We start from the raw sequence: 12,470 nt of genomic DNA, 5'->3' as shown, positions 1-12,470 counted from the left end.
TGAAAAATGGATTTCTGAAATTCGAACCCGTTTTCGAAAAAAAAAACTTTCGATATCATTTAGAAAATCATCATTTCGAAGTTCGAACTCATTTTCGAATATTTAATTTCTTCGTGTAATTTTGAAAAATGGATTTCTGAAATTCGAACCCGTTTTCGAAAAAAAAAACTTCCGATATCATTTAGAAAATCATCATTTCGAAGTTCGAACTCATTTTCGAATATTTAATTTCTTATATCTATCTCCTTTTCAAACTAATTGGTTTTTCTTGAGGTTTTCCAGCATAAATTTGTTGATATGCAATGCATATTATGCATATTATAAAATGTGGAAAAACTGGCTGGTTTGTTTATCATATTGAAAAATGAATCCACCAAAATGCGTGATGACACACATAAAAAGAATTAAATGTACAAAGAAAACACGTCTGCTTCACTTCAAGAGTACAATTCAATATCCTTGATGAAAATAATCATAATGTTGTTAACATGATGAAACGATTCACCACGAAATTATTAACATTGAACCGAATTTCTCCAAATTACACTATTCATAATTGCGGCTTTCATGAACTTGTGCGATTGTATGGAGTTTTTTTTTCTTGTACCAGTTTCGGTGCATCCTCAGTCGTCATATGGAAAATCTATGGCATCAACAACCCACATCCCACAATGAATAAACCAGGTTACATTGGTGGATGATGGAAATTCATAATTAAAGCTAATTGTATTTATCATGGCTAAGGTTATGTGTAAATTTAATTACCGGTTTTCTTCAGAACGCAGTTCGTCACTTTTCTGTGTAAGAAGATATCAAGTCACCCACTTTTCAGGTGCTGTTTGAGCAACAACAACAAAAATCCGTCTAAAATGATAGCAACAAACCGCAAGCCAAAGCAAAAAAAGAGAGAGAGAAACTTTGTGGTAGCTCCATTGCTGGCAGACATTTGTTAACGAGAGAAAAATATTACCAGACAAATTTCATTATGCATCTCCAGCCGCTGCCAGCCAATTTCCAATTTGATATGTGACTTATACTTCAACCTAATTAGTAAGTTTCGCGAACGCATTTCGATTCGCTTTGCTTTGCTATGCTTTTGTTTTGGTGTCTGCGATTGTGTGTGTGTGTGTCAAAAGTTTGTTATTTTATATTTTTTATGGTTCCATTTCTATCGCAGCAGATGGATAAGGGAGACGAAACGGCAAATCAATACGACAGTTAAATGTTTTGTAAATACGCGCAATATTGATAATCCAGTTCAGTTTCACTTGAGGCGCAGCCCCAAAACGAGTCATGCTCCACTGAGAATTCCAACAGTTGCGTTTCGAAAACATCCACTACAGTCGTCTACGAATTATCAAAGCGAAGACAAGCCGAATCACACACAAATGGACATAGAGGGAGAGGGAACGATGCTGAACTGTTGACAAACAATTATGGCAACTGTTTTGAAATGATGAATTGAAAGACACATTTACTCGAAACCAATTTGCAGAACAATTTTGATTCACTTTGATGTCGGAAACTGGACGAATGATGAAAGTCATTTAAACTTATTACACAACATCAATTCGGATGCTTTCAATTTATCACAAAAGAAGCATTTGTTTGGCTAAATTTTCTTTATGACACTTTAGTAATGGCGAAATTCGTTGCTTATGGATTTCTTCATTTTATTTGTTTCTCTCTCTCGCTCTCCGTCCCTTTCTCTGTTTCAAATTTAGTCAAATAAACATCGAAATAAAATGGCTTGAATAGCATTTGAACCCATAATTTTATCGTATCGAAGTCAACTCGGTACAAAGTTATTGAGAAGCGCTTTCTTCTAAAGCAAGGCTAAGTTGCCATCATTAAATGTCATGGGCAGAGTGAAGTTAACAAAAATAATGAGAAAAGAAGAAACCTTCAGTGCGTTTAGCATTTTAAGATCAATAAAAACAAAAACGAGGCAAATTTAACTGGAACACATTGAGAATTAATGTAATTTAACGAAATAATAAAATATTTATGCGACTTTTTATGTATTTAGTGCATGGCAGCCAATCAGGGTGGTATGACTGAAGAGAAAGAGTGAGACAGAGTAAATGTGCTTCTACTTCAGTGTATTATCGCAGCTATTCACTCATGCATATGTTTTAATGATAATATCATAACGAATCACATGCGCCATCATCATCATAATGATACAAACAAATCTTGTTGTAGCCACTCAACACGATGGCATGACTATGTATACACACACACACACACGCACACATTAAATTGTGTTCGATGCAATGAAAAGGGATGACGTCCTTCGTCGGTCGTTTTCATCCAATTTAGCGAACATCTTAATAGAATGAGTCCCGATTCAATCATAAATGTCCATCATAAATATGAATACGTATATACATATCAACAAAAATAACACATAGTGTGTTCGTGTTTACCTTGTATCTGATTCGATAAATGCCATGATGCTATTTTATTAGATAAAGTGCCACAAATTTCAATGCATCCCGCTGGCCACAGCATATTTTTGGTTTTCGGTTTGACCACAAAATGTACTGCCACTGTCTGTCTATGGACTATGGCAACAAATATTTTGTTTGAACAGATGTTTCTTTTATACGAAAATGGATGCGGGCGATCACATAATTTAATTTTTCAAGCAAAAACACCGTATAATGTTATTTACTGCGTGCAATGTTCGCAAACCGTATACATTCCACTGCTGTTGCAACGCAGCACTTTTCTAATGAAATCTCAAGAATGAATTACTTTATTTTCAGCAAGAAAGACGCTGGCGAAAAACTTTTTAACAAGATTTAAGGCATATCCATTCTTCATGCATTCAATGCAAGTAGCAATGCACAGTGCACACACACACACACACACCATTAGCGCAACCTTTTCCGCAGCAGCAGAAATCCCGTGTGGAAAAAAATGACTGACTGAATTTAGATTTAATTGACTGTAGTTGATTGAATTTATGTTTTTGTATAAACAAAATCACATTGTCCCAAAATAAGCAATTTATTTTGACTTGTAACTTTAAACGATTTCCATTAACTTTGATAGACTTACACTACACGATGTACTGAAATGTCAATCAAAGTAAGTCATTTTTGTCCGAAATTAGTTAACTGACTGGTCATTTACAATATTTGCACACGGGATATTTAGCACTTGAGTCCAATATTTACGATAGCATGATGAAGAGAAGCTCCCCCTTCCCCATCGAAAATTTATCATTGGCTTTCTGATATATAATTGTGTAAACATGGCAAACGAGAGCGGTGATACAACAGAACTTCCGCTTTGGTGCAACAGGTTGTACGTTGCACATTTCTTGGAATTGCTGCAAGCATTTGCCTCTGTTTTCACCGCGCTCTATTTTCTTTCTAAGATGAAGGAGCAACGATGTTCGTAAGCATCGCCCTGGCTACATGGCATTTAACAAGCATTTTCCGACAATCCGCAACAAAAAGGAGGAAAAAATATCAGATAAATTAAATCGCTTTGCAAAAGCCCTCAGCTTATGTGTAATGGCTGATCCAAGCATGCATTTCTCCTTCGAACGTACAATGCCGATTTTCCGCAGCATCGTATAGATGCGTTCCAGTGAACTTTGTCATTTCAAGTGGCAGGTTTTTCTTCTGCAGCCGCAAACTGTATCCGCTTCACAAGTATGCATCGCACTTTTTGATTTCATATTAAGTCCACGGATAAAGATAAAATATTATGCGGAATTTTTTTCTGTTGCAAAATAATATCTGACAAACAGGATAAATCTTATGGGCAAATAATAATATTTTCTCATTTCAAGCGAGGTACGTTCGCTTCAATTTATCATGAAATATTTACTGTAGTGTATTTTATGCGCATTTAGACAAAAACACAGCGTTGTAATAGACCGGTAATAGACCGTAGGATGAGGTGTGTAGTTCATGCAAGTCACATTTTTCAAAATTTAATCTAGCTTAGCATAAATGGTTTTCTTTTTTGTTTTGAAGAAAGAGAGAAAAATTAAAGCACAAACTTTGGTGAAAGGTATCATTGAAGGTAATGGGGGAACAGGTAAAAAGGTGTGGATTTTCTAATTGAAAATGCTTCTTCGATCCTCCTTCAATTGGCAAAAAGGCTCAAAGGAACTGCAATTTCAATGATATTGACCTGGATTACCAACAAATTCAATATTATTTTCATTTTATTCACTTACTATGCAAATCTTCGGAATGAAACGATCACGGCAATGAAGCTACAACAACAATAACACGTATTCCCAATGTAAACATAAGACGAGCTCTACTGACACGACGCTTGTGGTGATAGTTGAAGATTTCAATCACATAAGCGTATGCATGGCCAATAATAATAATCAAGTAGCCATTCGCGCAAACCGTTTTTAAATCTTATGCTAGCGTGTCTATTGTGTGTATATATCGACTACACAACGTGTATGGCCACTAGAGGCAGGTCGAATGTTGTCGTCAGTATGTTTCACCAACCGTTTTCATGTGCCGAAACGTCTTTGCAACATTTGTAATGTGATTGATGTCGATCAATATGCGGATATGAATGGAAGGAAAAAATAGGAAATCAGGAAAATTTTGGCAAAATAGATGAACCGAAAAAAAAGAATCGACGAGGAAAAAGAAACAAATGCCTTAGGTTTGGAATTTCCATTTGTATTGATACCATTGGCAATAAATATGTTCGCATTTGAACATGGAATGGTACTTTCAAAGGGTTTGTCTCTTGATTATGAGAAAGAGAAAGGGAGAACCAGAGTTAGTTATGTTTGACTGGTGTGTGTATATGATACACACTGTGTATCCGTTGAATTGTGTCTAATCTCAATAATTCTTCACAATATTGATTTTAGGTATTCTTTCAGCCCGCACAATGTTCGTCCTTTTGTAGTTTGACTGTTTTCCATTTTTCAGCCACATAGAGTGTATCTACCTTCCTCTGCAACGTTGCAATAATGTACGTTATTGTGATGATCACGTTATTACTTTGACATTGAAAGCACGACTGTTGCCAAGCTCAAGCTTGTGATACTTTGGTGAACATTTCTACTGTTTTTTTTTTTCAAAGATGAAAACACTACAGAGAATCGTTCACAAATCCGGCCTGATTTCAGCACAAAAAACGCTTTGTTGAAGTTCAAAGGAAAGACCTAAGCAACCAATTAGAAGTATATATTGTATAGTGTAGCGAATGAATAAAAGATAAATCCCATATTTTGTGTCATTTGTCTCATATTCAGACTTGTATGGCGACTTTGAAGCGGTTTTTCCCCATTGTGGATGGGCGGGTGAGTGTTTATGTCACTTACGAATCATCGTTAGCAATGAAGAAAATGCGTGTCTCTTTTGTCATCACTTCCATTACCAACATATGGTTTTGTCTACATTTTGATTTCCATGCATAATAATCAGTATCTATGCCAACAACCAGCAGACATATTGCAACCATGAGACTGAACAATACATTGTGTTATCTGGTGTGTGTGTGTTTTCATGTCTCCCGGTCTTCTTTTTGCCCATTCCCCACTCTAGCCAAACGCTTATTTCAAACGTTTTACTGGCAATATTGACAAATTTTGCCAACTTGTGGTGTATGATACCTTCACATGAATGCCTCCACACAGCACACACTCGTGTGCCATATCTCCATTACCTCATGCATGTATATTCACTCAAAATCACAATCAGTTCGGCTATGTCACATTGTGTTCTTTCTCTGGCTCGTGTCGTTTATTTAGAAGATAGAACAATATGCACATCCGATGGGTTGGTGTGTTCGAAAAGGGCCCATTGAACCTATCTAGACGACGAATTGAGACGATACGTTCGAATCTGATGTTTCTACCTGATTTATTTTTCTCCATATTAAAGCATGTATACAAAAAAAGAATTTATGTGAGAGGCATAATATAGCCGAGGGCAAAATTTGCAAATAAGAGAAAAAAACATTCACATCAGGATTCTTTTTTTTCTCGTATTCTACATTGAATAGGCGTTCTGCTTCAATCGATGCGAGGGGCACGCTTGAGCAAATCGCTTCATTTCAACTCGATTGGGCTTTTAACCCAATGTGACGCACATTTGTTTTACTATTTCATGAAAACCAACAAATGTTGTTCGACAATTTGTAACTGTATATTAGCACAAGAGCCTTTATTTTATTTGATAATAATGGATTTTCGCTATTTACGTGCGTTGGGAGAGATAAAAGGCTTTTGAGTAAGTTGTGAAGGGTTTGAAGAACTAACGTTTTATTTTTGTTACTCCCATTTATTACGTCCACTGAGAGTATTTTTTTCGAAGTTGATGAATTGAGTTTAATTAACGTAGTCGTTTTATTATTTGTTTTTTGAGCGATTTACTTGTTGGAAATTACGTGAAAAAAACTTTTTTTCTCATAGACACTCGAAAACTATCAATTTTTCACGATATTTTCATTCATACGATTTTTTTCGGTGTTTTTAAAAACGCAAACAAAAAGCGTGTATTTCAATTAAGCTCAAATTAAAATAAAATTGTGCTTGATTTATTTTTTCTGCATTTCAATCAATGAAATATAAATGTGAAAATGCATATTAAATCCAATACGTGTGATTTTGCAACGCAGATTAACCATATGCATTAATTTTCATTTTGTTTCCGTACAGTTCACATTCTTTAAATTTTCATTCATTAATAAATTCAATTGAATACTTTTGAATTTCGAGTGAAAGAAAACGCTCTGATTGTTGCGAACTGGTTTACATCCTTTTTCATTGGTTTGCATAAAAATGATTAATCCGGATAAAAATGTAAATGAAAAGTCCGTCATGCAGTGTGAAAAAAAATGTAATAACGTAAAATAGTTTCTGCTGAAACATTTTCCCAAGATCAGTTTGTATAGCCTTGAGCGATTTTTTTCCATCATCCGAATTAAAATCAGTAATCCTACGCTTGAAATGCCGTTGCAATGGATTCTTTCAATAATTGAGATTATTACGGAGACCCATTTAAACGGCCGAGCTTTTACCAAGGCTGTCAAGTGGAGAGTGGTCGTTTGTGGCTGGGGCGTTGTTATTATATGTAAAAAATGCCTCCACACCCTTCGTGGTTTCAAGTGCACCTATAAATGGTAATGTTTAATTAGCTCCGATTTTCTCCTCATTTAATGGCCATGAATTTGTTTTTCTAAAAAAAAAACAATTGAAGTACTTACATTCCATGATGAGCAGCAGGCATTGTTTTTTTTTCTCTTCATTTTTGTCTCTTCTGTCAAATTGATTGACGATGAACGCAAAAATAATCAAAAGATAATGAACTAAATGAAAATGGAGTGGAATTTCATGCGAAATATATGTTTCAGATGGTAGGAATCCATTATTCGTGGACACCATTAAAACGACAATAGACGCAAATTGCGGACTCATGCATGAAAGTGCATTCAATGCATTAAATATGCCTGACAGATGGAAAAAAATTAATTAAAAATGGGTTGGCAAGAGGAAAAAATTGCGATTGTTTTTGTCGCTACTGTTGCGGCGACTAAAAGAGTTAAAGTAGGTGGGATTTTCTGGTGAATACTAAACTCATGCAGGAACACAGAGCTCGTTAACCAGTTTTTGTGTGGTTTTTATGCATCTTTGATGAAATTTTATCGCTTTCAGAGCATATAAAATTCCTTGTATCTGGGAAAATTAATTATTACCACTTTTTGCACGAACCTTAATTATTGCAAACGTTCAATATGGCCTAAATTCAGTTGTCAGCTGGAATGTACATACATTTTCCCATACATTTTCTATGAATCTACCGAATTTCAACAGTGAACCAGCAATGTAACTGAACGAAAGAAAAAAAAATATCCGTGCTCATAGTTCGTTTCGTTCGCAGGTCATGAAATTGTGAAAAATCACATTTAAATTAATTATAATTATAAAGAATGATGAAATTCATGAAGTAGCTGTACAATTTGGTATTCGACTCTATGAATAGATTGCGGTTTTTATTTTTCGTCACAGTATTAAAACATCACGTGTAATAATTGGAGTGTTTTTCGGTGAGCATTGCTACACGTGTATGCCATCATATACATATTTTTGGAAGGCATCAAATTATGCAGAAAACGCACATTGTACGCACGCATAAACCCACCCACACACCCACACACCCACATATGCTAATGAGCTTTGAATGATGATAAAATTGTTCTCCTTTGAACGTCTCAAGTCATTAACGTTACAATCATTGACATTGCATGCATCGTTGACACTATTCATATCCTGAGCTCGCTCATTCCGTTGGTAGTACTTCTTCAGTGTGCGCGCTCGCGAAAGCGGTCTTTGCATATACATGCTTCGGCCAAGTACGTGATAGCACGCTTAACCGATTCTGTAACACATTTATTTTCAAAATAGAAAAATGTACACTGCATGACTCACCATCATTTTTCAATTGTTCCCATCCCCCTTGTTGCTGGTTGTTTCCAGAAAATTTACGGGATTTTACATGCCGCTTATCACATTTGAGTTTATTGCTTCATCCAAGTAGCATTTGAAATGTGACACGCTTTTATTGTGACAATTTCAAGGCTTTAGTTCGTATTCGGCGCTCAATTGGTAATGTGCAAATTAAATAAGATTTCTTCTGAAAAAAATCCATGATTTAAATTTTAAAACCATTTCCGACTGATTTAAATCCATCTTAAAATGTAAATATTTGTTTATTCAGCTTCTGTTCTCAGCTCAAATAATGAATGTTTTTCTTCTCCTCTAATGCTATTAAAGCGAAGCATTTATTCATTCGTTTTGTTAATTCGACGAAAGAAAAGTGGTATTTTATGTTACAGCTTCATTAATATGCATTGATTCCAATTCATTGAACGAGTTTGATCACATAACTCATTAATTCTGCTGCAAAAAAAAAAAACAATTGAAACAACGAATCACCGCAAAAAAATCCATTCAAATCAAATATAACGTCCAAAAATTTAATTTATTCCTCTTGTTGCCATGAAAGTTTTAAATTACTAGTTTTAATTTGATGTCGTCTGGTGCCAAGTCTGGTGCATGAGCTGCAAGGTAAAATGGTAAAGTGGAATTTCATCGAATTTTTTCAAGAACAGAAAATTCCATGCTCTTTGAGAAAGGTTTTAAATCAGACGAGTCGCTTTTCTATGGAATAACCATTCAATTCAGCGCACAGCTTTTCAGATCTAAGAATAGAAAGTCGTCCATTTCAGATCTAAGAATAGAATGTCGACAACAGCGTTTATTCCAATTGAAAGTGGAGCATTCGTTTCTCAGTAATTCATGACACACAACAAGAAAAGGGCATCCATTTCGAATAATTATACTGAAAAAATAATAAAAACCAGCAACAAAGCTCTTATCTTCGTTTATTTCTTAATGCCGTCTAGTCCCAAAGCTCAAGCCATTGCTTACGCAATTCTAATTATCATTGCCATTAACCAAATTCAAGAAACAATATTTACCTCTTTGTATTGTTTTCTCGGTCAAAGAGAACATAAGCTCTTTGCCGTTGCCAAAGGAAGACACGATGACAAGGTGACCGTATTTTGTCCTACATCTTTTTGTCAAGGGAACTGAGATATTAACCAAGAAATTGAAAAGTCGGATTAAACCAACACAAACACAAGAAAATCAAATGCAGTTGTGAAAGAAAGTCAACATCAACTCCAGTTGGTCATCAAGAAATAGTTTTCTGATTTCTGCGAAATCACTATGTGCCTTGGTTCCACTTGGTTGCTCGGTTACACTCGATGAAAATGACTCGAAGACTATTTGCAAATATGTATATTTCATTTCAACTGTAGAATTGGGTTCAAATTTTATACTGCGTTCGGATTTTAGTTGCAATTTAATTGGAGTGCATGAGATTCTAGTTATTTTGTTAATAAAAGGAGATTTGATTGTTCCGTGAATACATAAAAGTAGGAATTCATCAAAGAATATTCCTTCGCATGCGATGCAATTCACCACATTTCATATTTCACCTATAGGATTGATATAGATATCAACGCAGCCTCTACTATTTAATTCCATTTCAAATGCATCAGATTGCAGATGGTCTTATAAAGGAAATTGCACATCCTCTCGAACTAATTGATTTGGCCGATTCACACACAGAACATTGAAATGCAGCAACATTGATTGAAAGCTTCAATTTGAAGCATTGAAATGGCTTATTTAAACTATTCGGATTTGTTACAATATAATGAAAAATTACTGTGATGTCTAATCAAATCAATATGCCCATTTTCATTCAGCATGTGTTGAATATTTCTCTGAAAATAATTATACCGCATACAAAGGATGTTGAGAACCAGGAGCATAGCAAATTTATTTTTCGGAACGCCCAACATTCGAAATAGTTCAAATAATTATTTGATAATGATTGATGCTAACATATAGATCGAAGGTAGCTGAGTAAATTTGCACAAAGGGAACATTTCTCAAAGAAACATTCAATTGCAAGTATTACGAGTTTCCTTGAGAGATCGATTGATTTTCTTGGTATATCATTTTGCATTGACTTAAATCTGTTACTTTGATTCCGAATGTTGATTGCCATTCTCCGAGTCTCTAATGCCATTTGCATTTAGTGATTCTGTGAAATTATGGCCACTATATAACATGCGACAAATTGAGATGACATCATTCCATTTTCGAGCAGGCATCATACATTAAGACAGCGTTTTTATGTTCAACACAAACATTTCTCTTGGTGATTCTCTTTCGGCAATTAAATAATAACCCGCATAAAAAGCTCAAGCGATAAAATTTGAATTTTGTGAATTTTCCATTATAGTATTTGCATGATTTATGATGACTCATGCCAAAAAATCGAGTTTGATGAAGTTTACGGCTGCTTAAATTACAATGAACACGTTTAACAGCCGGCCAAAATTTCCATCGAATTGTTGCCAATGCGACATTTGTCGTCGTTTCTCGTTCAATTGGAGAAATGTCGAAATGATTGCATCTTCTGCGCTCTCCTGAGCAGGCAACATTCGTCCAACTTTATGATTTATCGTAAAAGTAAGGCATTCATCAGCATTTGTATATCAATTTGCAAGCCATTAAAACTGTTAGTGAAATGAGATTCAATTTAATAAATGGCATTTTCAAGGGATACACACACACATACTCCTTTCCATCGAATAAAACCTTGATTGCTGTCGTCATTGTTATTGTGGAATGAATCGGTCGCTGTTTTGGAAAAGTCCAAAACGCATTAGAAAATGACCAATAAAACTAATTGACAATGAACATTTTGCTCATACATTCTTTATAGAGCGCCAGTTGATGGTTCCACAAATTTTTTTCCATTTTCTGCTGTGGAATCGCATCAATTTGGTAGTTTCCTATAGTAAAATCCACTTGTTTGATGGTATACCATACCATGAAGAAACCATTGTAATTTCCTGTGAATTGGCTTCGAAAGCAATTTTATTGATAGCAATATTTGGAAAATACAATCACACAATAATCGGAAAAACAAATAAGCTTCACTCGACTGAACAAATAGCCGGATTTCAACGAGAGATTGTGGCATTTTTTTGACTCTATTTAAGAAATATGCACAGCAATCATATTAATAAATATTGCATGTGATTTCAATGAAGGAGAAAAGCGACAAGCATTCATAGAAAATGTATACAACACATGAATAGGCTTCGGATAAGAAGGTACTTTTCATTCAATGGTACAAATCAAACGACAAAATTGATTGTTTTCAAGTTCAATGGACCAAAGTGATGATTATCATCGAAATAAGTTGTTTGGTGTGTGATGGTAACAAAAATTCATCATCTAGCCGATACTTTTGTGGAAGAGGAGCATCCGGATGCTTTTCAATTGAAAGTGGTTCGTATTCTGACGTCATAAAAACGCTATTCTTAATAAATCGTTTAATTACGAAATATATAATAAATTGACTCTTATCAATTATAATTATCAGGTGATTACATTAAAAACGGTTGTTATTATAAATCTATGTGTCTCGGAAACTCCGACGGCTTTATTCTTTATATCATATTTGCTATTTGCATTATTAATTTCATGATTTGGAGATATTGTAAATCTAAAAAACCGGTCATCGATGTAGTAAGTAACCAGGTGCTATGGTTTGCGCAAAGAAATCAGCATCTTGCACCAGCAAATCAGCGTATCGTAAACATAGGTATACCTCAAACTGATGACGCAGCACCACCGTACTCCAGCTTAAATCATCATGCAACTAACATTCAAAATTAACTGATGAATCCAGCGTTTTAAATGGAAGTGACGCAAATAAAAAACATGTATTAACTTATAGATAATGTAATAAATGTATATATATGTATAACTATAACATTGATTAGCACATACCCGACCAATATTTTTCCTTTCAATGCAAGTCTTCTCAATAAAAAAAACTACGCTACAAATATACAGCGTGTATTCCCTGCGCACGCTG

The sequence above is a fragment of the Sitodiplosis mosellana genome, unplaced genomic scaffold, assembly GCF_009176505.1.
Source record: "Sitodiplosis mosellana isolate CC-2019 unplaced genomic scaffold, AAFC_SMos_1.0 Smas_scaffold_1, whole genome shotgun sequence".
Taxonomy (NCBI): Eukaryota; Metazoa; Arthropoda; class Insecta; order Diptera; family Cecidomyiidae; genus Sitodiplosis; species Sitodiplosis mosellana.
Note: the sequence above shows the minus strand (reverse complement) of the source record.